The following is a 27,988-nucleotide window of genomic DNA, read 5'->3' as shown; positions in this document are numbered from 1 at the left end:
ATTGTCATACTGCTTATTTAACTTAAATGCAGAGTACATCATGTGAAATGCTGGGCTGAATGAAGCATAAGCTGGAATCAAGATTAACCTCAGATATGCAGATGATGCTACTCTTAGGGCAGGAAGCAAAGAGTAACTGAGGAGCCTCTTGATGAAAGTGAAAAAGGAGAGTGAAAGAGTTGGCTTAAAACTCAAGATTCAGAACCTGAGATCATGGTATCTGGTCCCATCATCTCATGCCAAAAAGAGGGGGAAACAATGGAAACAGTGACAGGCTATTTTTTGGAGCTCCCAAACTACTGCAGATGGTGAGTGCAACCATGAAATTAAAAGATGCTTGCTCCTTGGAAAAAACACTATGACCAACCTAGACAGCATTTTAAAAAGCAGATATATTACTTTGCCAACAAAGGTCCATCTAGTCAAAGATATGGTTTTTCCAGTAGTCATGTATTAATGAGAGTATTGGACCATAAAGAAAGCTGAGTGCTGAAGAATTGATGCTTTGTGTGTGTGTGTGCGTGTAATAAAGTTTTATTAAAGTATGTCACGAGAGTGTATGTTCCTTGGTTCTTTGTCTTGTCACAACAGAGATTTGGAGCGATGGACATTAAAGCCCTTGGTGCGTCACAGCTCTTGGGTCTTGACAAACTGTGTTATAGCTCTTAGGCAAATCAGTGTTACAGCTCTATTTTATTTAGAAGATAGCAGGAGAATCCATCCTTGAAGCATGAGGGTATGCCAACCCAAAGACTCGAAGAGAAGAGAGTGGAGGAGCGCATGGGGGTGGGAGAGAGAGAGAGGGAGAAAGTGCTTTGTCTCCTCCTTTTATATGTGTTTTCCTCCACCTGGGCCTGCCCTATGCAAATGGGGCTTAGCCAGGAGTGCCGTTTGTTCTACCTGAAGTCTTCACTCTGGTCCTTGGACCTTCCTTTGACCTTCCTTGTCTTGTAGCCACTGCCATTTTGGACTCCTTTTCCCTATTCTACCTACCTAACAAAGTGTAAAGGAGATAGAGAAAGCTTCTGATATAGACATCAGAAAGGGGTAGAAAGAGTACACGCTTGCTAGTGTTAGCAATGGAGTTATATACTCTCCAATGAATCTCTGAGCACGTGGTGGGGCCATTACTGGGTTAGGGAAGGAGGGGAAGAGCAGGTTTAGCAGAAAAAATGAGTTCGGGGCAAACTGTGTTTAAGGTGTACATAGGGACTCCGAGGGAGGCGTCTAAGGGGATTGTCTAAGAGGATATAGAAGGGTGTGGCGCCTGGGAGAGGGGTCTGAACTGGTCAGGACAGAAATGGAGAAGAAGCCAACAACAGTGAGAAATGGGAGAGGCTGCTTGGAGAAGGCAATGGCACCCCACTCCAGCACTCTTGCCTGGAAAATCCCATGGACGGAGGAGTCTGGTAGGCTGCAGTCCATGGGGTCGCTGGAAGTCGGACACAACCGAGCGACTTCACTTTCACTTTTCACTTTCATGCATTAGAGAAGGAAATGGCAACCCACTCCAATGTTCTTGCCTGGAGAATCCCAGGGACCAGGGAGCCTGGTGGGCTGCCGTCTATGGGGTCGCACAGAGTCAGACACGACTGAAGCCTGATGCGGCTTAGCAGTAGCAGCAGTATGAATCCAAAGAATGTCTGGAGGTTGTAAAGACCAGACCTACTCCCATAATTTAAATTTTAAGATAACAGATTAGCCATAAAGTTTAATCCAGAGACTATCCTCAGGCAGGATACATTATTGTTATACAATCCTTGTAAAGACCAGACCTACTCCCATAATTTAAATTTTAAGATAACAGATTAGCTATAAGGTTTAATCCAGAGACCATCCTCAGGCAGGATACATTATTGTTATATAATCCTTGTAAAGACCAGACCTACTCCCATAATTTAAATTTTAAGATAACAGGATTAGCCAGAAAGTTTAACCCGGAGACTGTCTTCAGGCAGGATACATAGTCCTAAGGAATATAGAGGGAAAAAAAGTTTGTCCTTTCTTCCTCCTTGGGAATTCCAGACCCCTCTCCTCCTTGGGGACCCCTAGACTTCTTATCAACCTGTCTAGGAAATGACTCTCTCATTTTCCCCTTTTCTTTTAGGAGAATTATGTTGCCAAGGGAAAGGGGCATCGTTTTCATTCCATAACTACTTCCTGCTGTTTAGGGGTGTGGTCCCTAAATTGTTGAGGCAAAATATTCTCCTAACCCTCACATTGAGGGTCTCTGATCCAGGGGCCCCAAGTAAGAGTTGGAGGAGGCTGTGATACTCGTAGGAGCTTGGACAACCATTTGTAAATTAAAAGCTTTTAGATGGCTAGAAAACCCCATTATACAGTTACAGACGTAAGGCAAAATAGTCATTAAAACAAATTAAAATCAAAATTAAAAGTCATGTTATGTCCATAGTTACATCAGTCCATCTTAGGGTTGTTAGATGTCATCAGTTTAAGAAGAGGCATCACATGTGATTGTTGTTGAAGGTATTTGCAGACTTGGAGAAACTCTTTTCCTTGAAGTGGAGATGTCCACCATGGAAGCCTTTCACTGATGAAGAGGGGAGCACTCCACAGACCCAGCAGTTAGACTGATTATGAAAGGCAGTGTAGGAGTGAGCCCAGGACAGGAAGGCATTGTCTTGAGGATCAAACAGCAGACTCAGGACTTTTGGAGTCAGCAGAAGTAGGCTCACATATATTATCAGGCCCATCTTTTGGCTCGTCCAGACAGTAGCGTCATTACAGTAGCGGATCAGGAAGAAAGTGGGCCAGGGGCTTCAGTAAGCACGGAGTAAGTTGCCCCAATGTCTAAAAGGAAATCGACGGATTGGCTCCCCACAGTTACTAATACCCGGGGTTCCTCAAGTGTAATTAGGATGGGAGCTTGTCTGGGAACCTCTGGGCACCTTCCGTCCTGTTTGTCTCAAGAGTCCGACCCCGGAAACCTATGTCTCTGGGCACAGTCTCTCTTCCAGTGTGGTCTTTTGCAGACCGGACATGGGGGCGGCTTAGATGCCTGAGGGCTGTTCCGCTTGAGATGCCCCTCCTTTCCACAGTGATAGCAAACCCATCCCTTTTCACCTGGGTCCCTCTGGGCATTTTTCTCAGGCTGTTTAAGAACGGTTTTCATAGCCATTTTGAGGGCTTCTGCCTGTTTCTTTGTCTTTTTCTGCCTTTCTTTTCCTCATATTCCCTACCATAATAGACTGTCTGAGCCAGCTGTAACAGATTATCTAAAGACTGATTTGGTCCATACGCCTGTTTTGATAGCTTATGGCGGATATCTGGAGCTGACTGAGTGAGAAATCTATCTTTTAAGATCACGTTTCCCTCTTCACTTTCAGGATCAATCTCAGTGAATCTGTGAAGGGCTTCTCTCAGTCTATCTAGGAATTTACCAGGAGCTTCTTTTTCCTCCTGTTCTATGCTTGCCAATTTGCCATAGTTTAAAGGCTTAGCACGCACCTGCCTGAGTCCTTCAAGAATACATCTGACAAAATGACTCTGATCCCATCTTCCTTTAGCTGTGTTGTAGTCCCAGTCTGGTTCTCTAGTTGAGACTGCCTGATTCCCAGTGGGGAGGGCGGCTATCTTGTCCTCCCTCTTCCCTACTGATTGATTACCAAGTCCTTCATCTCCATAAGCAACCGCTTTTCCCAAAACTCGACTCTTTGAGTCAGGAGTCAGTGTTTGTCCCAAGATACACATCACATCCTTCCAAGTAAGGTCATAAAGCAGAGTAACACCTTTAAAAGAGCTAATATATTTTTCTGGGTCCTCTAAATAGTCTCCCAGATCCTCTTTGATTCTTTGTATTTCTTGATAAGAAAAAGGCTTATTAACTCTCATAGACTGATTATTTCTCCTGGTGGGTGCTTCATGAAGAGGCAACAGCTTGTGTGGCTGTTCCTCAGTCTCTCAGGATGCTCTGAGCGTATGATCCCAGAGATAGATTGGAGAAACGTGCTCTTCTTTATCTCTTTGTCTCCTGTCCTCCATCTCATCTAGCAAAGTAGGAGGATTGGAGGGCACTGAAAGAGTCACACCCAAATCTATACATTTAGGACATAAGTTTGGCATATTTCGCAGAGAGAAAAAGGGCAACACATAGGCTACTTCTACCCATTTCCCTTGTTTTCTACAGAACTGGTCTAATTGTAAAACAGTATTATACTTCAGAGACCCTCCAACTGGTCACCGTTCTCCATCCTCCAGTGGGTACCGCAGCCATGCAGTATCACATAGGAAGACCAGGTGTGTCTTCTTTAAGCCCTGGGGATCAAATCTATCCTAGTTTTTCAGGATACAGTTCAAAGGAGTGAGGCTGGAATCGTTAGCTCTCATCTTGTCCTGAAGAATCCCAGACCAGCCCCCAAGATGAAAGGTTGTTGAACCATGCAAAGACGCCAGGATCCTTGGCCTCCAGAGGAGAAAAATTCAATCTGGGGCCAGAGAAAAGGCTTGATCGCTCAGAGCTTTTGTATAATAAAGTTTTATTAAAGTATAAAGGAGATAGAGAAAGCTTCTGACATAGACATTAGAAGAGGGTAGAAAGAGTACCCCAAATTGATGCTTTTGAACTGTGGTGTTGGAGAAGATTCTTGAGAGTTCCTTGGACTGCAAGGAGATCCAACCAGTCAATCCTAAAAGAGATCAGTCCTGGGTGTTCACTGGAAGGACTGATGTTGAAGCTGAAACTCCAATACTTTGGCCACCTGATGTGAAGAACTGACTCATTGAAAAAGACCCTGATGCTGGGAAAGATCGAAGGTGGGAGGAGAAGGGGACAACAGAGGATGAGATGGTTGGATGGCATCACTGACTTGATGGACATGAGTTGGAGCAAGCTCTGGGAGCTTGTGATGGACAGGGAAGCCTGGTGTGCTGCAGTCCCTAGCGTTGCAGAGTCATACATGACTGAGTGACTGTACTAAATGGAACTGAGTGTGTATCTGTTAACTGGAGAAAGAAATGGCAACCCACTGCAATTTTCTTGCTTGGAAAATTTCATGGACAGAAGAGCCTAGTGGGCTATAGTCCATGGGGTTGCAAAGAGTCATAGATGACTGAGTGACTGAGTATGCACACATTTATCTGTTAACCAAGACATGATTTAATTTATTCTTCCAATTTGGTAACCATAAGTTTGGCTTCTGTGTCCGTGAGACTATTCCTGTTTTGTAAAGTTCATCTGCATCATCTTTTTAGATTCCATATAGAAGTGATTTCATATGACATATATCTTTCTCTCTCTGACTTACTTAATATGATAATCTTTAGGCCCACCCATGTTGCTGCAAATGGCATTTCATTCTTTTTTGTGGCTGAGTAATATTCCATCATATATATGTACCACATCTTCTTTATCCATTCATCTACTGATGGACACTTAGATTGTTTCCATATCTTGGCTATTGTAAATAGTGATGCTATGAACCTTGGTGTGCATGTATCTTTTTGAATGAGAGTTTTTATTTTTAAGAGATATATGCCTAGGACTGGGATTGCTGGATCATATGATAGTTCTATTTTTAGTTTTTCAAGGAAGCTCTATATTGTCCTCCACTGAGGCTGCACCAATTTAGATTCCCACTCACAATGTAGAGGTCTTCCTTTGCGGCTCAGTGGTAAAGAATCCGCCTACTCCTGCAAGAAATGTGGGTTCAATCCCTGAGTCAAGAAGAGTCCCTGGAGAAAGAAATGGTAACCCACTCCAGTATTCTTGCTTGGGAAATCCCATGAACAGAGGAGCCTGGTGGGTTACAGTCCATAAGGTCACAAAAGTGTTGGATATGACTTAGTGACTAAGCAGCGACAACAATTATATATATAAAATAGTGCTTCATAGTATGGTTTACTGTGGTACATGTTGCATTGGATAATGCCTGGAAAATTTTTCAAATACTCATTGCATTTTTTGCAATTCATGGGGTCACAAAGAGTTGGACACGACTGAGAGACTGAACTGAACTGAACTGATTATTATTAATAATGGCAATTATGATACCCTCACAGACTTATGTGAGAATACATTGTTTTCCTTTAGGCTATGAGTTCTCTGCTTGGATTCACAGAACTACAACCCAGTTATCCTGATCTGACTGGATGATGCTGAAATTATACTAAGTGACTTGGGTCAAACTGCACTTTCCCACTGAAATTTAATTTGCTTATTACCATTCAAGCATAATCAGAAACTTGGATTAGATTAAGGTGGGAACTAGCTTGGAAGCCATTCAAAAGCCTGTAAGACTCCAAACAGAAAGAAAATAAATGACTGAATTTGAAAATTGCCATATAAAAACTACTGCTGCTTTTCAGTGCATTCTTATCTCTCATAAAAGAAACATATCTGGGGAATACATTCATGCCTCTCTAAAGAAATATTTCTAAGAGTAGTAATAAATATGAAAACTATTTTGTGTGAGTACTGTGTTGAAGATATAGCAAACAGAACTTTAATTTAAATGGTGCCAATCGTCTTTCTTAATGTTGTCTGGGCAGCTTGCCACTATATTTCCCATTGTGATAATAATATAGCTAATGAAATAATTATTTGTATGAACAACCATCTTTCACTGATTTTTCCATCTGCTTTATTTTTGTTGTGTCATATGATCATATAATAATCATTCTGATTATTTTGTTTCTCAATGGTATTTTTAATAAAATTTCACAGTCAAAGGAACTGATTATAGCCATTGGCATTAAAATAACAATGAAATCATTGTCTACAAATAGACATCACCTAGGTCTTTGAAAAAATTACTTTAAAATAAGTATATTAATATAATGAACATTAAGTTGAATTTAATTCCTTGTATAGTTGTATGTGAATTGAGATTTTTAAAAAGTTATATACCTAATATTCAGTCTAGGAATGTAAAAACTTATTTCAGACACCCCCAAAATTAAACAAAAGGCAATTGAGAATGCATGATTTAGCAAGGATGAAATATTAATCAGTGATTTCATTTGACAAGAAACTCCTGGTGTTTTGAAACTGTAACATAAAATGCAGACATTTGTGACATAACTAGGTATTTTAAATGATTGACTCCACCAATAGCAAATAATAATTTTGTTTTTAAGTAAACTGTCACTCATTTTCTTTTTTCTTTAAAGAGAAAGTCGATGATTATCTAATGGAAAAAGATTAGACTGCAGTACATTCTTTCCCTGTGAATTAGTGATTTTGTGTAAGTCACAGAGCCTGACACAGGGGTACACTCTTGATATATTGAATTACTGTGATGTGGGTTAGAGAAGACTCTTGAAGGTTCCTTGGACTGCAAGGAAATCCAACCAGTCCATCTTAAGGGAGATCAGTCCTGAGTGTTCATTGGAAAGACTGGTGTTGAAACTGAAACTCCAATATTTTTGACCACCAGATGCAAAGAGCTAACTCATTTGGAAAGACCCTGATGCTGGGAAAGATTGAAGGCAGGAGGAGAAGGGGGCACGATAGAGGATGAGATGGTTGGATGGCATCACCGACTCACTGGACGTGAGTTTGGGTAAACTCGGATTTGGTGATGGACAGGGAGGCCTGGCGTTCTGTGGTCTATGGGGTCGTAAAGAGTCAGACGCGACTGAGCGACTGAACTGAACTGAACTGAACTGGATCTACACTTCTGTATGAATCACACATTTTGATAGTTATGCTGGCAAAGATTTATAAATTTTCCCATTATTGTCTTTTTCAGTCATCCCACCGTTACTCTTATCACCGATGAAAATGGACAAAACCATTATAAAGTGATTATCCGGCGTGCATGTGTGCTAAGTTGCTTCAGTTGTGTCAGACTCTTTGCAACCCCATGGACTGTAGCCTGTCAGACTCCTCTCTCCATGGAATTCTCCAGGCAAGAATACTGGAATGGTTGCCATGCCTTCCTCCAGGGGATCTTTCCCAATCCAGGGATCAAACCTGAGTATCTTATGTCTCCTGCATTGGCAGGCAGTTCTTTACGACTAGGGCCATGTGAGAAGCTCACAAAGTGATGATAAAGTGAAAGTTTTAGTCACTTAGTTGTGTCCGGCTCTTGCAACCTCATGGACTGTAGTCCGCCAGGTTCCTCTGTCCATGGAATATGGGAATGGGTTGCTATTCCATTCTCCAGGGGATAATATTCCCAACCCAGAGAGTGAACCTGGGTTTTCTGTATCACAGGCAGAATCTTTACCATTTGAGCCACCAGGGAAGTCCAGTTCGATGTAAATAAACCTGAAGAAGATTTTTTTTTTTCCCCACCACAAAGTTGTTTCCAGTAGCAGGAATCTAGATGAGGATTCTGAGTTAATCATTCAGGTAATGAATAAATATAATCAAGTGGAGGGTTTCCCTGGTAGCTCAGATGGTAAAGAATCTGCCTGCAATGCAGAAGAGCCAGGTTTGATCCCTGGGTCGGGAAGAGCCCTGGGAGAAGGAAATGGCACCCCACTCCAGTATTCTTGCCTGAAAAATCCCATGGACAGAGGAGCCTGGCGGGCTACAGTCCATGGGGTCGTAAAGAGTCAGACATGACTGAGAGACTAACACACACAGCAAAAAACTAGATAAATATACAGGAAGAGGAATAGTTATTTTAGAAGCAGATTGAGTAAAAACAGAAAGGGGTTACTAGAAGTATGTGTGCTCAGTCACTTCAATCAATGCATTCTCAGTTGCTTCAGTCGTGTCCAACTCTTTGCAACCCCCATGGACTGTAGCCCACCAGGCTCCTCTGTCCATGGGATTCTCCAGGCAAGAATACTGGAGTGGGTTGCCATGCCCTCCTCCAGGGTGCTGCAAGTATACATGCAACTTATAGTTAGTACAACATACAGTCTTGTTTGACCCAAAATAACACTACATATTATTTGCCAAGGATGGATATCTACTTGAAGAAATTTATTAAACTTGTTACAGTAGATGTGTATGTAGTAAAATAAATGGTTGATTTTTTTTTAATTTTTATGTATGCCTGTCTGTATGTATTTGCCAAAGTTTAGTTGCAGAAAGGGCGAGAGATGTGCTCTGAAGAGCATGCCTTAATGAAACCAGAGCCTCTTCTATATGCTTAGTTTTAAATTTGAGTTATGTTATACTTGAGTTATGCTAATGAGTTTTTATTTGTAGAAACACTAATTGATTCTTTCTAAAATCTCCTTGACTCTTTCTGTAATTTTGCCTTTCTTTCCGAAGTTTTCAAAAAATTTCTATTTTTATAAGTAGTTATTATAGTTTTATATTCTCAATAACCTATGTCCATTTGGTCCAGTATTTGATGTTTTAACCTCCCTGTTTCTTCCAGCTGTCATTTCTGTTTATTCTCAAATGTTCTCGTTTTCCTCTATACAGAATATCTTTGACCTGGTGGACCATTTCAAAATCTATTTGTATAGGTCTTGCCTAACCATGTCCACTGTGCTCCTAAAGGCCTTGGTAGTCCAAGGTCTTTAAAACAATCTGATGTCTTGTGCCTCTTTGACCTTCCAGAACATGTGGACACCAGCTGTAAAGCTGCATGATGGCTGGTGTAATTTCAGCTCTTGCTTGCACTGAGGGTTTATTACTTTGGATTACTACTTCATTTGCGGTGAGTTGAATCCTCAGCATGAGCTCTGGGTTTTGATTTATATGCCTTTTATTTGGGGAGGTAATCAGAACCAGAAGTGCAATTTACAGAGACTTGATAAGAAAAACAGTTGTGTTCCATTTCCTCTTGAATTTTGACCTTAGTATATTTTGACCTCAGTGTGTATTTCAGACATTTTGTGCTTAGATTAAAAAAAAAAATTATTCAGCATTTTCATTTTCAGCACTAAGATAGATCTTAGCAGAAGAAAATCATTAGCAAAAATTAGGAGCCTCTAATTTTGTTTTAGCTTTTCTGGGACTTACTTCTATTGGTATTATTAAATATATTTGCATATTTTCCTAAAATGAATATCAATTATCTCAATATTATCTTATGTTGAGACAATGATTATTCATTTTTTATTATATACATGTATTAGTTATTACATCAAATATGTCTATATAGGAAAAGATCTTTTCCTGAAATTTCTATTCTTTTAAATAGCTTTATTTTAAAATTTCTGTTTCAGAGCTGTTTTCTTTAAATTACTGTAACTTTATAGTAGTTTAATATATATTTAGTCAAGATCTTCTTGTAGTCTTCTGTCAAAATTTGTTTCTGTACTTATGCACTAATTTTTCCCTATAAAATTTAAAATCAGCTTTCAGAATTTCATAAAAATATAACTGAAGTTATACGATTTTTAGATTAATTTCTAGAGAAATATTACTTTTGTAATATTGAGTATTCCAAAGTAATTTCATTTTATTTAGTTGATTTTTGTATGGTTGTTGTCCCACATTTAACATTTTAAAATATCTTAGTTTATGTTTGCTATGGGCAATTTTGTTCATGGTTTTTGGGAAATATATCTATGAATTTTCTTGTGTATAAATAGGCATAGGCTTGCTGAATCATTTGGTATATGTAAAACTTTAGTAGATACTACCAATTTGTTTTCCAAAGTGGTTAAAGACATGTATTCCTCATCAGCATTTTATGAGTTTCAGTTGGTTTAGATTTCACTAGTACTTGGTATTGTCTATTTTTTCATAGTAGTTATCCTGGTGAGTATGTGATGGTTTGTGTTTTGTAGCTCTATGATGAAACAGAAAATTGTGCACCTTCTTTTATACTTACTTGTTATTTGAATATCATTTTGTATGAAGAGTCTGGTGAATAATATCAATGTGGTGAGACATTACCTCCATGTGGAGAACTTTTCATACATTCTGATAAAATTCTTTTGTCATATATATATATATCCTCACTATTTGGAATTTTTTTTTTACCATATTAATAGCATCCTTTTTATTCTCAGAAACTATTAACATTAATCACAACAAACAGTGGAAAATTCTTAAAGAGATGGGAATACCAGACAAGCTTACCTGTCTCATGAAAAACCTGTATGTGGGTCAAGGAGCAATAGTTAGAACCAGAAATGTAACAACTGACTGGTTCAAATTGGGAAAAGAGTATGATAAGGCTGTATATTGATTGTTACCTGCTTATTTAACTTCTGTGCAAAGTTACTGTTTGGTTGCGAAGTTGTGTGTGACTCTTCATGATCCCATGGACTATAGCCCACCAGACTTCTCTTTCCGTGGGACTTCCCAGGCAAAAATACTGGAGTAGGTTGAAATTTCCTTCTTGAATGATCTTCCTGACCCAGGGATGGGAACCCATGTCTCCTGTGTCTCCTGCACTGGCAGTTGGATTCTTTACTACTGAACCATCAGGGAAGCCCTCTATGCAGAGTACGTCATGCTAAATGCTGGGGTGGATGAATCAGAAGCTGGAATCAAGATTGCTGGCAGAAATATCAACAACCTCAGATATGCAGATAATGCCACTCTAATGGCAGATAGTGAAGAGGAGCTAAAGAGCTTCTTAATGAGGACGAAAGAGGAAAGTGAAAATGCTAGCTTGAAACTCAACATTCAAAAAAACCCTAAGATCATGGCATCTAGTCCCATTATTTCATGGCAAATAGAAGGGGGAAAAGTAGAAACAGTGACAGATTTTTATTTTCTCCAAAATCACTGCAGACAGTGACTACGGCCATGAAATTCAAAGACACTTGCTCCTTGGAAGGAAAGCTATGACAAACCTAGACAGTGTATTAAAAAGCAGAGACATCACTTTGCTGACAAAGGTCTGTATAGTCAAAGCTATGGTTTTTCCAGTAGTCATGTAAGGATGTGAAAGACGGACCATAAAGAAGGCCGAACACGGAAGAATTGATGCTTTTGAAGTGTGGTGCTGGAGAAGACTCTTAAGAATCCTTTGAACTGCAAGAAGATCAAACCAGTCAATCATAAAAGAAATCAAAATCCTGACTATTCACTGAAAGGACTGATGCTGAACCTGAAGCTCCAATACTTTGGCTACCTGATGTGAAGTGCTGACTCATTGGAAAAGACCCTGATGTGAGGAAAAATTGAAGGCAAAAAGAGAAGGGGGTGGCAGAGGATGAGATGGTTAGAAAGCATCACCAACTCAATGGACATTAATTTGAGAAAATTTGGGGAGATAGTGGAGGACAGAGGAGCCTGGTGTGCTGCAGGCCATGGGATCACAAAGAGTTGGAAATGAGTTAGCAACTGAACAACAAAAAAACAACTGAATGTGAGTTTTTATCATGAATGTGAGTTGAATATTAGCAAATGCTTCCTTATCTCTCAAGATGAGGATGATTTTCTTTTCCCTCTTGTTGGTGATGGGTTTAGTCACCAAGTTGTGTCCGACTCTTGTGACCCCATGGACTGTAGCTGCCTGGCTCCTCTGTCTATGGGGTCCTCCAGGCAAGAATACTGGAGCGGGTTGCCATTTCCTTCTCCAGGGGATCTTTCTGATTTGGGGACCGAAGCCAGGTCTCCTGCATTGCAGGCAGATTCATTACCTACTGAGCTACGAGGGAAGTCCTTGCCCCTGTGTATCTGATGACCTTTCGGCTTTTCCAATTTTAAACATCAACTTACATCCCCATAATAAAAATAATTTATGCATGATATATTACATAAGTTTTTTCCAATTGTAGTAAACAAATATATAAATTGCACAAATTAATATTTTGGCAGAACTTTCACTTTTCACTTTCATGCATTGAAGAAGGAAATGGCAACCCACTCCAGTATTCTTGCCTGGAGAATCCCAGGGACGGGGGAGCCTGGTGGGCTGCCGTCTATGGGGTCGCACAGAGTCGGACACGACTGATGTGACTTAGCAGCAGCAGCATCTTCCTGTGAAAACATGAGCGCAAACTAATGACCATACTCATTAGTCCCCCAAATTCCTCATGCCTGTATATGTGCTGTTGCTTCAGTCGGGTCCGACTCTGCGACCCTATGGACTGTAGCCCCCCAGTCTGCTCTGTCCATGGGATTCTCCATGCAAGAATAGTGGAGTGGGTTGCCATGCCCTCCTCCAGGGGATCTTCCAGACCCAGGGATCAATCCTGTGTCTCCTAGGTCTCCTGCATTGGTGGGCAGGTTCTTTACCACTAGCGCCATCTGGGAAGCCCAAAGTCCTCATCCCCTTTAGTAATTATTTTTCCCATGCTTCCCAGTCACATCCTGTCTTCAGACAACCATTAACATACTTTTTGTCACTGTACAGTCTCTAGAATTTCATTTAAGTGGTATCATAGACTATGTGCATGTTTTTGGTCTAGTTTTCTCTTTCCCTAGGATAGTTACTTTGAGATTCATCTATGCTGTTACAGTTACTGATAGTTCATTTTTCTATATTGCAAAGTATTATGAATGTGCCATAACATGTTTATTGTTTAATCAGTTGAAAGACCTGAGTTATTTTCAAATTTAGGTTATTGAAAACAGTCCACCTTAAAGTGTCATTTTTATACCATATTATAGATATCATAAGAACCTTGAAGTATTTTGCTTCTGTTTCTTTTCTCTCTCAGCCTTTCTGTAATTGTTTTCATATATTATCTACATTGACTTCATTGTTTTTATTTCTGCTTAAAGGTCAACATTTGGAAAAGAGTCTTGAAGCTTCATATTTCCATCTAGAGTAATTTTCTTTCTTCCTAAAGAATTCCTTTGCTACTGCTGGGAGAAAATGAATCTTTATTTCTCCTTTGTTTAAAAAATGTTTTTCACTGGTATTGAATTGTAGTTTTCATTGTTTGTCCTTTAATACTTTCTTTAAAGATAACTGGCCACTGTCTTCTTGCTTGGATAGTTTCCGACAAGAAATCTTTTTTATTATGTAGTGTACCTTAGTGTGTCTTTTTTCTCTTGCTGGTTTTAAAATATTTTCTATTGTTTACTGCTTTTGAGAAGTCTGCTTATCATGTACTTTGATGTAATCTTGTTCCTGTTTCTTGTTCTTAGGGTTATTAATTCATGTAAAGAAATATCTTAAGTGAATTTAGTGAATTCATTGTTGCTTATAAATAACTGAGAAATTAATCTAATAATATTTTGCAAAAAATTCTTCCCTGGAAGTTATAGCTAATATCCTAGAATTGACAATGTAAGCTAATAGGAGGAAATAGTTTCAAATATAAGGTTTTCACTGTAGGTTTAGTTTCAAATATAAGCTTTACACTGTCCATTACTGAGACTGCACTGTGCCTCAAAATAGTCTGCATAAAAGGAAGAGTTTGTTACATATGTGCTATTAAAAGGGGAAGGAAATAGTCTGAAACATTCTGAAAGCTGCTGCTGTTTAAAAGCAGTTGTTCTATTCATGTATATATGAGTATGTGTATGTTAGAAATAATCCATGGTAGTATTTTCCAAAACAAAAAAGGCTGATTATGAACAAATAAAGATTATAGAAAACATAATTCCTCAAGTCCCTTTAACTTTCTTCTAAGGTCTTGTGAATGTCAGTCCATTGCATTGTATTGTGGCTGTGTTTCCATTAATTATCACCTTCATTAGTCACTCAGCACACAATGATTGCAGCCACTCTGATATAAACAATAGTCAGTGTTGTAAGGCAAATGCCATTAAGCATCATCTTTTTCAAGTCTAAAAATAAACTCAAAAAGCAGCCAGTTTTGAATCTGTGATTTTCCTAAATTCTTGATTCCTTGGAAATCATTCTAATGTCCTAAGAATAATCCTAAAGTCCTAAGGATAATCACTTTTTTCAAGAGTAATGAATCAGAGGTATAACATATTCTAGATTTGACTGGATTCTGTTACATAAATATTAAATTTTTAGGGCAAATCTTAGGTGGAAATAGTATATGATCCTTTTTTATATCATTAAGTTTGATTTCATAATATTTTGTTTAGAATATCTGTGTCTATGTTCATGAGAGAAGTTGATCTGCAGTTTAGTTTTCTCCTTCCAGTTTTATTGTGATATAGTCAACATACAGCACTGTATAAGTTTAAGATGTAAAAAATACGGATTTCACTTGCATAAACCATGGAATGATTACCACAGTAAGTTTAGTGAACATCCATCATCCTATATAGTATGTATGCTCAGTCCTGTCCAACTCTTTGAGACCCCATGGACTGTAGCCCACCACTCCTCTCTCCACAGGATTCTCTAGGCAAGAATACTGGAGTGGGTTGCCCTTTCCTCCTCTAGGGGATCTTCCCGACTTAGGGATCTAAACCACATCTCTTATGTTTCCTGCATTGGAGGCAGGTTCTTTACCACTAGCACAACTGTGTTACAAATTGTCCAGGCAATAGTACTCAAGCAGATTGTCACTTCCTATGCCAGGGGATCTTCCTAACTTAGGGACTGAACCTATGTTTCTTGCATCTCCTGCATTGGCAGGTGGATTCTTTACCGCGGCACCACCTGGAATCCTACACATCTTAAAATACAGGTGCTCAATTTTGAGTTTAAAAAATTTTAGGCAGTTTGATTACTTTTTTTTATAAGTGTGGAGTCACACTGTTTTTCTAAGCTCTTTGTAAACAGGCTTAAGCAGGAGGAAAGGTGAAAGTAAAACGTTGGAAGAAAACTTCCAACATGTTTCTAAAGTTAGTTCTAATTACTTCATTGTCCCCATTTTTATTTTTCACTTTCTTCTAAAAACCTGCCTTGTTTTGTCTGCACATGTTGAAACTAGGGTGCCTTTGTGGTTCTGTCTGAAAGTACACATCCTTCCTACTGTTTTTTTTTTTTTTTTCTCTTCTGCATTTCTTGGTGTCTCTTGCTCCCTCTCAATTCGCAAGTCTGATCTCATATATATTTTATAGAAATAGACAAGACTCTGCAGTCAATGGCATACTCCAGTTTATCTCATGGTTACATGTTTGTTTTAGCCATTACATCCTTCAACTTGGGAATCAAAAGAAAAGGCAGTGCTCACCTTGGAAGCACATATGCCAAAATTAGAATCATACAGAGATTAGCATGTCCTCTGCAAAGATGATGTAAATTGATACATTTCATATTTTCTCATCTGTATGAAAAGATGCATCATACATCATTAGGGAATTGGAAAATTTTTGTAAAAAATGAGATTGTTTCCAAGACGTATATATTAGAATAACCAAAATCCAAAACACTGCAACATCAAATGCTGGCAAGACTGTGGAGCAACAGAGAAAATACAGTCATGCTGGTAGGAATGCAAAATGGTACAACCCCCTTAAAAGACTGTTTGGCAGTTTTTTTCTAAAAAATAAACATATTCCTACCATAAGATCCAGAAATCACATTCCTTGGTATTTACCCAAATGAGTGGAAAGCTTATGCCAAGATAGAAACCTGCACATGGATATTTAAAACAGTTTTAGTCATAGAACTTCAGTAGGTGAATGGATCAACTGGTCCATCCAGACAATGGAGTATTATTCAGTGAGCTATCAAGGCATGACAAGACACAGAGGAAACTTCAATGCATATTAGTAAGTGAAAGAAGCCAATATAAAAGACCACATATGATAATGAATCCAGCTGTAAGACATTCTAGAAAAGACGAAACTATAGAGATAGCTAAAAATATATGAAAGAAAAAGATCAATGGTTGCCAGGGGCTAGAGGGGAGGAAGGGATAAGTCAGTGGAACATAGGGGATTTTTAGAGCAGTGAAACTATTCTGTAGAATACATGCAACTACATTCATAAAAATCCACAAAACATATAACACCAAGAACGGTACAAATGAACTTATTTGGAAAACAGAAATAGACGCACAGCTGTAGAAAACAAATTATGGTTACCAGAAGGGAAAGGAGTCTAGGAGGGGTAAATTGGGAGATTGGATTTGACACATACATGCTTTTATACACAAAATATATAACTAATAAGGACCTTACTGGGTAGCACAGGGAACTCTTCTCAGTATTCTGGAATGAGCTGTATGGAAAAAATCTAAAAAAGAGTGAATATATGTATATATATAACTGAATCACTATGCTGTACACTTGACACTTAATACAACATTGTAAATCAACTACAATCTGATAAAATTTTAAAAAACAGTGAACCCTAATGTGAACTACAGGCTTTGAATGATGGTTATTGTTCTGTTCATTGACTCTAAAATGGTGACATAACAGATTGACCCCTCTCTTCATGGAGTTCTGATCCTAGTGGAAGATTGAGCCAATAAGATATATAATAAAAAAAAATTAAATGAAGTGCCTAGTTTATATTTTATACTCCCTTCTTGTGCAAACAATTTTTTCTTGTTCTCTCTCTTCTTTGCACTCATACAAATGCATACACAGGAATTCACACATTAACACATACACACACATCTGTGGATGTACCTACGGGCCTGGTTGAAGGACCTCAGAAGAGTAATGATATCTAGGGATATAACCTCTGCTACATTATGCCGTGACTAATTCCCTTCTAAGTGACTTATTTGCCCTTAAGATTCTTTGGAATGTATTGATCCTTGGAAAATCGGTGTTTTATAATAGATGAGAGTAAGAACAGGGGCATATAAATTGGAAAGGTAACTGGGTGACTATTTTCTATGACCTGGTCTAACTTTGAAAATGTAACCCTCAATTTGTTAAGTCTCAGACAAGAGTATTATTCTAATACATTTTTAACATTACAACTCTGTTTAAAGTACACCCTGTTCTTCAAGGGATAAACTTTAAGCTCTTTGTCATTTGTGAACATGACTCTGAACAGTTATACTAACAAAATCAATAAACTTTAATTCCTTAACAGTACAAACTGTTATAATGCTAAGTGGAATAATTTATGTTCTTCTTTACTTTGAGTTTTTTTAATGAATTAATTTTTTGAAGGCCTGTGATAAGTTATATAATGAGACATGTGAGAAATCTTGAAAAATCTCATAATGAGAGCAAATCTACAAGAAAATGCTTTCTCCATCCTTGCAGATACTGTGTCCTTCCATGGTGGACTGGTGCGGTGTTAAGTCCCCAGCCTGAGGGAGCAAGCTGTGGGCAGCTGTGGGAAAGATGGTGATGAAGGAGGACGAGAAACCCTGTTCCCTCCTCCAGTTTCTCTCCACCAAGACATAGTCTGCACCAGCCAAGGCCTGTCAGCTGTTTCCACTGGGGAGTGACCTAGCTGGATTGAGCAGAATTACCATGATGTTCCCCTTAATTTTCCACTTGAAAACCAGTCTTATGCGCCAGGCTCAGTTTTCTTGAGGGTTAAGGGTGAGGATGGGTTTCCCTGGTGGCTCAGATGGTAAAGAATCTGCCTGCAGTGAGGGAGACCCAGGTCAGATCCCTGCATTGGGAAGATCCCCTGGAGAGAGAATCGCTGCCCACTCCAGTATTCTTGCCTGGAGAATCCCATGGACAGAGGAGCCTGACGGGCTACAGTCTATGAGGTCAAAGAGAGTCAGACACAACTGAGCAACTGAAAAACAAGGGCCGAGGATATTCAATCGTCTACCTTGTTTTCAGTAAATGTAAATTGATCCATAAGCAAATCAAAAATGAATAAGTACATAAATAAGTAAATAAGTAAGAATGAAAAAACCCTCTTAATTCTATTTCCACCTTTTCTCCAAATCTCCCTTTGAGCTCCATTCCAGTGGTCATCCTATTTATATTTTTATAATACATTATTCTTAGAATATAATGGTGTGCTCACTCAGCTGTGTCTGTCTCTTTGTGACCCTTTTGGGAAAAGGGTCTGTAGCCTGTCAGGCTCTTCTGTCAAAGGGATTTTTCAGGCAAGAATACTGAATTGGGTTGCCATTTCCTCTTCCACGGGATCTTCTTGACCCAGGGATTGAACCTGTGTCTTTTGCACTGGCAGACAGATTCTTTACCACTGAGCCATTGGGGCAGCCCAGATATAGTGGTAGTGTCCATAAAATCCTATCATTCCTGGTTAAACAGAATATGACGATATAGTGACAATTTTATATTTACCCCTTCCCCAAAGAAAATGGCATTGTACATATAAATGTAGCAATAATACCAGAATATTTTTAAAATGCCAGAGTCACTAATTTCACAAGTGAGTTAGGGTGGAAGCGCTACTGGAAAATAAGATGGAGTTACATTGGATGTTTCGTCTTTACCCAGTTCTCAGTTGATCGTCTCTTTTTCTGTTACCACAGTCTTCCTAATCAACAGCAGTTCCTGCTAGTGTGATTCAGAGTTGAGGAAATCAATTTTTCTTTTTAACATGAAGGTCACAGAATAATTTAAAAATCCATTCACCTGTTTAACAACATCTCTCTTACTTGGCTGGAAAAACAGTTGGAGAGCCACCTGGCTTTTCCTCACAGCATCGTAAGGCAGCATGCTCCATGGAGAACAAAAGTGAGTATTCTGTTTTAAATCAAACATCCAGACATTTTCTCACCAAGTAAAAGAAGCTGAAGATTGATTGTTTATTAGTGCCCTAGGGCCATGTTCATAAATTTGCACAAACTGGTGACATGAAATAATAGTAATGGAATCCATCAATTCTGGGAGCTAGAAGTTTGAAATCAAGGAGCCATCAAGATGAGGCTCCTCTGAAGGCTTTAGGAGAGAAGCTTTGCTTACCTCTTCTGGGCTTCTGGGGGTTGCTGGCAGGCCTTGGTATCCCTGGCTGCAGCTGTACCACTTTACTCCCTGCACATGGCCTTCTTCCTCTGTGACTGTATATTCCCTGACTTTTCTTTGAGGGACACTAGTCTTTTAGGGACACAAGACTTCGGACCCACACTAATCTAGTATGACCTGACTATAACTTAAATAATTACATCTGTAAAGACCTTACTTCCAAAAAAGGTGACGTTCTGAGGTTACGAGTAGACATCAATTATGGAGGGACAGTATTATAGGGTTTCCTACGTGACTCAATGGTCAAAAATCCACCCGCCAAGGCAGAAGATGCAGGAGACATGGGTTTGATCCCCGGCTTGGGAAGATCCCCTGGAGGAGGCAATGACAACCCAATCCAGTATTCTTGCCTAGAGAATCCCATGGAGAGAGGAGTGGTGGGCTACAGTCCATGGGGTCTCAAAGAGTGAGACAGGACTGAGCAACTTAGCATGCACACGCATTATTTCCCCACTACAATTCTCAAAGTTAGTCTGTAACAGGTAAGTCTGGTTGCCAGGGAACTCAGAATAACAAGCAAATTTCCTGTTCTCCATGTGGGAAAAAGTGTCTACCAGTTGGGATTAACTTGGGAGTAATTTCAACTTCAAAGGGAAAGTAAGCATCACCATAAAAGCTAAGAAAGTATTCACTTGTGCCTGAAAACATAACAGGATAACTTTATTCTGTTAACATTTTATAGAGGTTTAATATTAAAATATATTGAATTGGATTACTAATAGAGTAAGAAATGATTTGGTATCTACATATACCTTATTCACCTCTGGAAAGCATAATAGTTTGCATGCCCATTATCTGCATATAGATTTTCTTTTAATCCTTCCGTTTGTCTAATTATCTTAGGCACAGTCCCATTGCTAATAAGCATATGGTCATTCCAGTTTGTCCAAAGGCATTCGAAAGAAATCACACAGTAAATAGAAACCCTCACTCTTGCTAGAATGTGAAAATATTCAGTTTGGGATTATCAGAATTAAGATAGGAAATCTTGCCTTTAAAAATTCTCTAGCCATTTTGTCAAAATGATCCAGGCTATTTACTCCAGATAATGGAAAGAAGATATGATTCTGGAAATTATACAAATCCAAATCGTCCCTTGTGCAGTGCATCAGTAAGAAAAGATTTTGTGACACCTACTGGTGGACAGGAATTTTACTGCATGGTTCTGGAAGATAAGAACCACTTCAACAGCAACAGCAAAATACTCACTTGCTTTAATTTTCTGAAATAAATTGAAATCAGGTTCTTAGTTCCTGTCAATATGGTATGAATAGGAAAGCCAGCTTCCATCTCCTTATTTCCCTCTGCACCCAAAATGTGTGCAGTGGATCTGGGATCTTCGAAAGGTCCAGAAAGTATTAGGAATTTATTGTGCTTGTTGGTACTGCTGGTACTTACGGACATGCTCATGCTCATTGTCCACTCAAGAATGGTCCTTTGGAAGCTTTTGCTGGCTTCTCTCTGCTCCAAATTTAGGCTCAGGAATCTCCTCAGAACCTCAATCCCAGGGCCTTGCCCTGAGCTTCCCTATGAACATCAGGGCACTGTCCCTTCCTGAGGTCTGGTCTCTTCTGTCGAAGGAGAGGTGGTCTAGTCTGGAAACGTGTCATCTTGATAACACATCCCCTTTCTAGTTTACAGTGATTCCTTTTTCTGTTCCCCAGAAACTGGAACTTTCGCAGCTTTCCCTTCCATTCTTGCCTTCATCTTTCCTGCTCTGAGATATTCCTTGTTGTTTTCTACATAATGTGAGTTTCTCTTACCCAAGAGAGAGGGTTCTGATAAGAAATACCCAGACCAGTTAACTTTTTGTTTTTAATTAATCTTTTTATTTTTCAGATACTTGTAGATTTGTGTGCAGTTGTAAGAAATGCTTGAGAGAGATTCCATGCGTCCCTTTCCCAGTTACACCTAATGGCAGCGTCTTGCAGAACTTCAGTGCTTTATCACAGACAGTGCTGTGTGATGTCAGTGGAGTCAAGGCGGGGCGCGTTCCGTCACCAGGGAGTATCCTCTATGATGCTGCTGTAGAGCCACATTCACTTTCTTCTCATCCACCCCCTGTCCATCTCCCATCCCCTGATTAGCCCGTTATTAACCCCTATCAGTAATCTGCCCCTCATTTCTGTAGCTTGTTACTTCCAGTATAAATGGAATAATTATTTAATCTTTTGGGAACTGCTTTTTTTTTCTCTTCGAGTGTCTCCTTGGAAATTCATACAGATTGTTGCTTGTGTTTATGTCAATATTTTGCTCCTTTTTGTTGCTAAGTCGTACTCTAGATCCATGAGTTTGAGAGGTACTTACCTACTGAAGGATATCTGAATTACTACCATTTGGGGGCTAGTAATAATAACGTTTCTATAGACATTTGTGAACAGGTTTTCAGTGTTCAACTCTCTATGATAAATGCCTAGGAGTATAATTTCTAGGTCATATGGGTAGTTGCATGCTTAGTTTTTAAGAAAGTATTAACTGTCTTTCAAGGATTGCTGTACCAGTTTTCATTCATACCAATAATGTATGAGAGAGCCACATTCTCCACATCCTTGTCGGGATTTGGTGTGGGCTTTTCATTTCCAGTCAGAAAGCAGATGTCTGCGTTCAGTACAACTTCTGTCTTCAAATTAGCACTTGTGCACACGAGATATTTGATGTAACTGTTATTCTGTTTTACCTCATTAAGACTATCACAAAAAGGACAATCTCCTCCTTCAGTTCCAAGTGTTATTAACATGCCTTGAGGAGTTAAGTTTTAGTCATTTTTATACCCTCAAATCCTGACAATAAGTTACATATTTGATGAACTAATTAATCGATCTAGTAAGCATGAGTCTATGGACAGGACTTAATGTTTAAATATCACTATACCTAATATCTGCCTAGCACTTCAGGGGTCACTATGGGCTTCAATTTAGATGACTTAAGTTGACATTTGTAGAAAACCTGAGAGGCAGGCGTTTCTAACTCTAGTGTCAGGAACTAGTTCTGCCACTTATTTGCACAATGATCTCAAATTAGCCAAAGAATAGTACCTCATGGTTCTTAACTGTCTAAATGTTGAAAAATATACCCTTATCCCTAACTTGAGCTGTAAATTGGAAATAATTGCAGTACTTACAGGGTTAAATTCAGGATCAACTTACACCTGCAGTGCTAGGCACATGGAGAACATTTTAAAATATTAGCTAAAGAGAAATTGTCAAATGCAAATATTAAATAAATACATTATTAGTCATTAACAAGAATGAATTTTAACATGAAAATGCATTTTAAGAAGCATCAGATCATTCTCAGTTCATTCCAGTTCAGTTGCTCAGTTGTGTCTGACTCTTTGCGACCCCATGAACTGCAGCACAACAGGCTTTCCTATCCATCACCAATTCCTGGAGCTTGCTCAGACTCATGTCCATTGAGTGGGTGATGCCATCCAACCATCTCATCCGCTGCCATCCCCTTCTCCTCCTGTCTTCAATCTTTCCCATCGTCAGGGTCTTTTCCAATGAGTCAGTCCTTCTCATCAAGTGGCCAAAGTATTGGAGCTTCAGCTTCAGCATCAGTCATTCCAAAGATTATACAGGACTAATTTCCTTTGGGATTGACTGGTTGAATCTCCTTGCAGTCCAAAGGACTCTCAAGAGTCTTCTCCAACACCACAGTTCAAAAGCATCATTTCTTTGGCTTTCAGCTTTCTTTATGGTCCAACTCTCACATCCATAAATGACTACTGGAGAAACCATAGCTTTGACTAGATGGACCTTTGTTGGTAAAGAAATGTCTCTGCTTTTTAATATGCTGTCTGGGTTTGTCATAACTTTTCTTCCAAGGAGTAAGTGTCTTTTAATTTCATGGCTGCATTCACCACCTGCAGTGATTTTGGAGCCCCCAAAATAAAGTCTCTCACTGTTTCCACTGTTTCTCCATCTATTTGGAATGAGATGATGGGACTGGATGCCATGATCTTAGTGTTTTGAATGCTGAGTTTTAAACCAGCTCTTTCACTCTCCTCTTACACTTCCACCAAGAGCCTCTTTAGTTCCTCTCTGCTTTGTGCCATAAGGGTGATGTCATCTGCATATCTGAGGTTTTTGATATTTCTCCTGACAAACTTGATTCCAGCTTGTGCTTCATCCAGCCTGGCATTTCACATGATGTACTCTGCAATGAAGCTAAATAAACAGGGTGATAGTATATAGCCTTGACTTATTCCTTTCCCAATTTGGAACAAGTCCATTGTTCTATGGCAGGTTCTAACTGCTGCTTCTTGACTTGCATACAGATTTCTCAGAAGGCAAAGAAGGTGATCTGGTATTCCCATCTCTTTAAGAATTTTCCACAGTTTATAATGATCCACACAGTCAAAACCTTTGGCATAGTCAAAACCTTTGGCATAGTCAAAACGGCAAAAGTACATATTTTTCTGAAACTCTCATGCTTTTTTGATGATCCAACAGATGTTGGCCATTTGATTTCTGGGTCCTCTGCCTCTTCTAAATCCAGCTTCAACATCTGAAGATCTCGGTTCATGTACTGCTGAAGCCTGGCTTGGAGAATGTTGAGCATTACTTTACTAGCGTGTGAGATTAGTGCAATTGTGCCGTAGTTTGAACATTCTTGGACATTGCCTTTTTTGGGGGATTGCATTGGAACCTGAACTTTTCCAGTCCTGTGGCCACTGCTGAGTTTTCCAAATTTGCTGGCATATTGAGAGCAGCACTTTCACAGCAGCATCTTTCAGGATTTGAAATAGCTCAACTGGAATTCCTTCACCTCCACTAGCTTTGTTCATAGTGATGCTTCCTAAGGCCCACTTGACTTCAGACTCCAGGATGTCTGGCTGTAGGTGAGTGATCACACCATCGTGGTTATCTGGGTCATGATGATCTTTTTTGTACAGTTCTGTGTATTCTTGCCACCTCTTCTTAGTATCTTCTGCTTCTGTTAGGTCTATACCATTTCTGTCCTTTATCGAGCCCATCTTTGCATGAAATGTTTCCCTGGTGTCTCTAATTTTCTTGAAGCGATCTCTAGTCTTTCCATTCTATTGTTTTCCTGTATTTCTTTGCACTGATCACTGAGGAAGGCTTTCTCATCTCTCCTTGCTATTCTTTGGAACTCTGCATTCAGATGGGTATATCTTTCCTTTTCTCCTTTGTCTTTAGCTTCTCTTCATCTCTCAGCTCTTTGTAAGGCCTCCTCAGACAGCCATTTGGTCTTTTTGCATTTCGTTTTCTTGGGGGTAGTCTTAATCACTGCCTTCTGTACAATGCCATGAGTCTCCATCCATAGTTCTTCAGGCACTCTGTCAGATTTATCCATCATTTTAATCCTTGTTAAATTCATATGCCGGTATACCAATTTCTTAGCAATAAATAAAGTATGAGATTAGAAAACATGGGCTTGAGGTGAAAGAAAGGAACAACAATAGAATCAAAGTAGGATTTGATTGTCCCTTCTGTGGGACAATCACAGGAGGCCCTAAGTGGTTTGGGGGCATTATAAGGCACACTAGCTTGGGGAAGGACTGTACCTGCTTCAAATATATACAAGAAAAGGTCAAAGTGTATGGTTTGTGATAGCAACCTGAGGCATTATATCTTGGTTGAACTTACGTGAATGTCAAAGGCAAGGAGTGCCAAGTTAGAGAGAGCAACAGCTTTAAAGAAGAGGAATAAGTCTGCCTACGAAAAACATACCTGCTTGGTAACCACATCTGTCGATCACCGATGCTATATAGGCATCAAATAAAACTCACAAAAACAGAGGAAAATTAAGTAAGGTCAGCGATGAAGCTCATGTTGTTTATTGACAAGATGTATACTGTTGACTGAGAAGGCAATGGCACCCCACTCCAGTACTCATGCCTGGAAAATCCCATGGGCGGAGGAGCCTGGTGGGCTGCAGTCCATGGGGTCTCGAAGAGTCGGACACGTCTTAGCGACTTCACTTTCACGTTTCACTTTCATGCATTGGAGAAGGAAATGGCAACCCACTCCAGTGTTCTTGCCTGGAGAATCCCAGGGACGGCGGAGCCTGGTGGGCTGCCGTCTATGGGGTCGCACAGAGTCGGACATGACTGAAGCGACTTAGCAGCAGCAGCAGCAGCATACTGTTGATAAACAACTTTGTCTTCAAGGAATTGTATGGTATTTTTTATTTTTCAGTCAAACACTGCCCTCTAGTGGCAATACTCCTCTTTAACACCACAAATAGAGGGAACATTGAAGATCCTGTATTTCACCTCCCACTGCATCCCTGGGAGAAGGCAATGGCACCCGACTCCAGTACTCTCGCCTGGAGAATCCCATGGACGGAAGAGCCTGGAAGGCTGCAGTCCATGGGGTCGCTGAGGGTCGGACACGACTTCACTTTCACTTTCACTTTTCACTTTCATGCATTGGAGAAGGCAATGGCACCCCACTCCAGTGTTCTTGCCTGGAGAATCCCAGGGACGGCGGAGCCTGGTGGGCTGCCGTCTATGGGGTCGCAGAGAGTCGGGCACGACTGAAGCGACTTAGCAGCAACTGCATCTCTAAACCTAACAAAATCCCACACGATTTTATTTTAATGTTTCATTAGGTAGAAAATGTATGTAGATTTTGTAGGTATATTGATTTTTACATTGTATGCATTGAAAGGACTGATGCTGAAGCTGTATCTCCAGTACTTTGGCCACCTGATGCGAAGAGCCAACTCCAAAAAGACCCTAATGCTGGGAAAGATTGAAGGCAAAATGAGAAGGGGGTGACAAGGATGAGATGGTTAGCTAGCATCACCGACTCAGCGGGCATGAGTTTGAGCCAACTCCGGCAGACAACGAAGGACAGGGAAGCCTGGCATGCTGCCGTCCGTGGGGTCACAAAGAGTAAGACACCACTTAGCGACTAAACAACAAAGACAGCAATTAGGCAGAAGATACTTCAGTCTGAGATATACTAGAAAGTATGAACAAAGATTTCTACTAATTTTCAAGCATTTTAATGCCAAATATATTTCTCATTTAAAAATATTTAATTTGGTTCATCAGAAAACGAAGATCATGGCATCCGGTCCCATCGTTTCATGGGAAATAGATGGGGAAACAGTGGAAACAGTGTCAGACTTTATTTTTGGGGGCTCCAAAATCACTGCAGATGGTGACTGCAGCCATGAAATTAAAAGACGCTTACTCCTTGGAAGGAAAGTTATGACCAACCTAGATAGCATATTCAAAAGCAGAGACATTACTTTGCCGACTAAAGTCCATCTAGTCAAGGCTATGGTTTTTCCAGTAGTCATGTATGGATGTGAGAGTTGGACTGTGAAGAAGGCTGAGTGCCGAAGAATTGATGCTTTTGAACTGTGGTGTTGGAGAAGACTCTTGAGAGTCCCTTGGACTGCAAGGAGATCCAACCAGTCCATTCTGAAGGAGATCAACCCTGGGGTTTCTTTGGAGGAAATGATGCTGAAGCTGAAACTCCAGTAATTTGGCCACCTCATGCAAAGTGTTGACTCATTGGAAAAGACTCTGATGCTGGGAGGGATTGGGGGCAGGAGGAGAAGGGGACGACAGAGGATGAGATGACTGGATGGCATCACTGCCTCGATGGACGTGAGTCTGATTGAACTCTGGGAGATGGTGATGGACAGGGAGGCCTAGCGTGCTGCGATTCATGGGGTTGCAAAGAGTCGGCCACGACTGAGCGACTGAACTGAATTGAACTGAAGGATATTTATATAGCTTAATTATTCTACTTCCCAACGCATACTTAGTCAAAATAAAAAATATATTACTTATTTGATTAAATCATCAGTGTAAAGTTTTCATCACTTAATATCCAGAATAGAAAAATGGGTCTTATATTTTCTTGTAACTTTATCCAAATGAGAAGAAGAAAGATTCCTTTCCCTTCACAAGGACTGAGATCCTTATGCAGCTCCCATAAGAGTCGATGAAAGAGTTGATTTAAGAGACCAGGTGTCCTGGTGGTAGGACCAACTCTCGAGAAAACTTGTACTCAGATGCTCAGTTCAGTTGTGTCTGACTCTTTGTGACCCCATGCCAGGCTCCTCTGTCCGTGGGATTATCCTGGCAAGAGTGCTGGCGTGGGTTGCCATATCCTCCTCCGGGGTATCTTCCCCATTCAAGGATCAAACCCAAATCTCCTGTGTCTCCTGCTTTGGCAGGCAGGTTCTTTACCACTAGCGCCACCTGGGAAGCCTTAGTCCTTGCTTTACCCATGAGGGAATCTCCCAACTAGGAAGAAGTCTCGAGGAGGAGACTTTTCTAATTCTGTTGTTAAACAACCTCCAGCACATATGAGAGTGTTATTGTTAACAATATAATGACCCAGTCTTATTTTTAAAATATTTTCATTGTTGGAGGATTAACACAGGCAAGATTCCCCATGTGTCTGAGAGTTCAATCATGAC

The 27,988-nt window shown here is 39.9% G+C and overlaps 1 pseudogene; it reads left to right on the top strand.

Annotated features, from left to right (window-relative positions):
• Positions 1-15,874: 15,874 nt before the first annotated feature.
• Positions 15,875-15,971, top strand: LOC128050101 (uncharacterized; annotated as a pseudogene).
• Positions 15,972-27,988: the final 12,017 nt, after the last annotated feature.

This window comes from Budorcas taxicolor, chromosome 6, assembly GCF_023091745.1.
Source record: "Budorcas taxicolor isolate Tak-1 chromosome 6, Takin1.1, whole genome shotgun sequence".
Classification (NCBI taxonomy): Eukaryota; Metazoa; Chordata; class Mammalia; order Artiodactyla; family Bovidae; genus Budorcas; species Budorcas taxicolor.
This window is presented reverse-complemented; position numbering and strand designations above follow the sequence as displayed.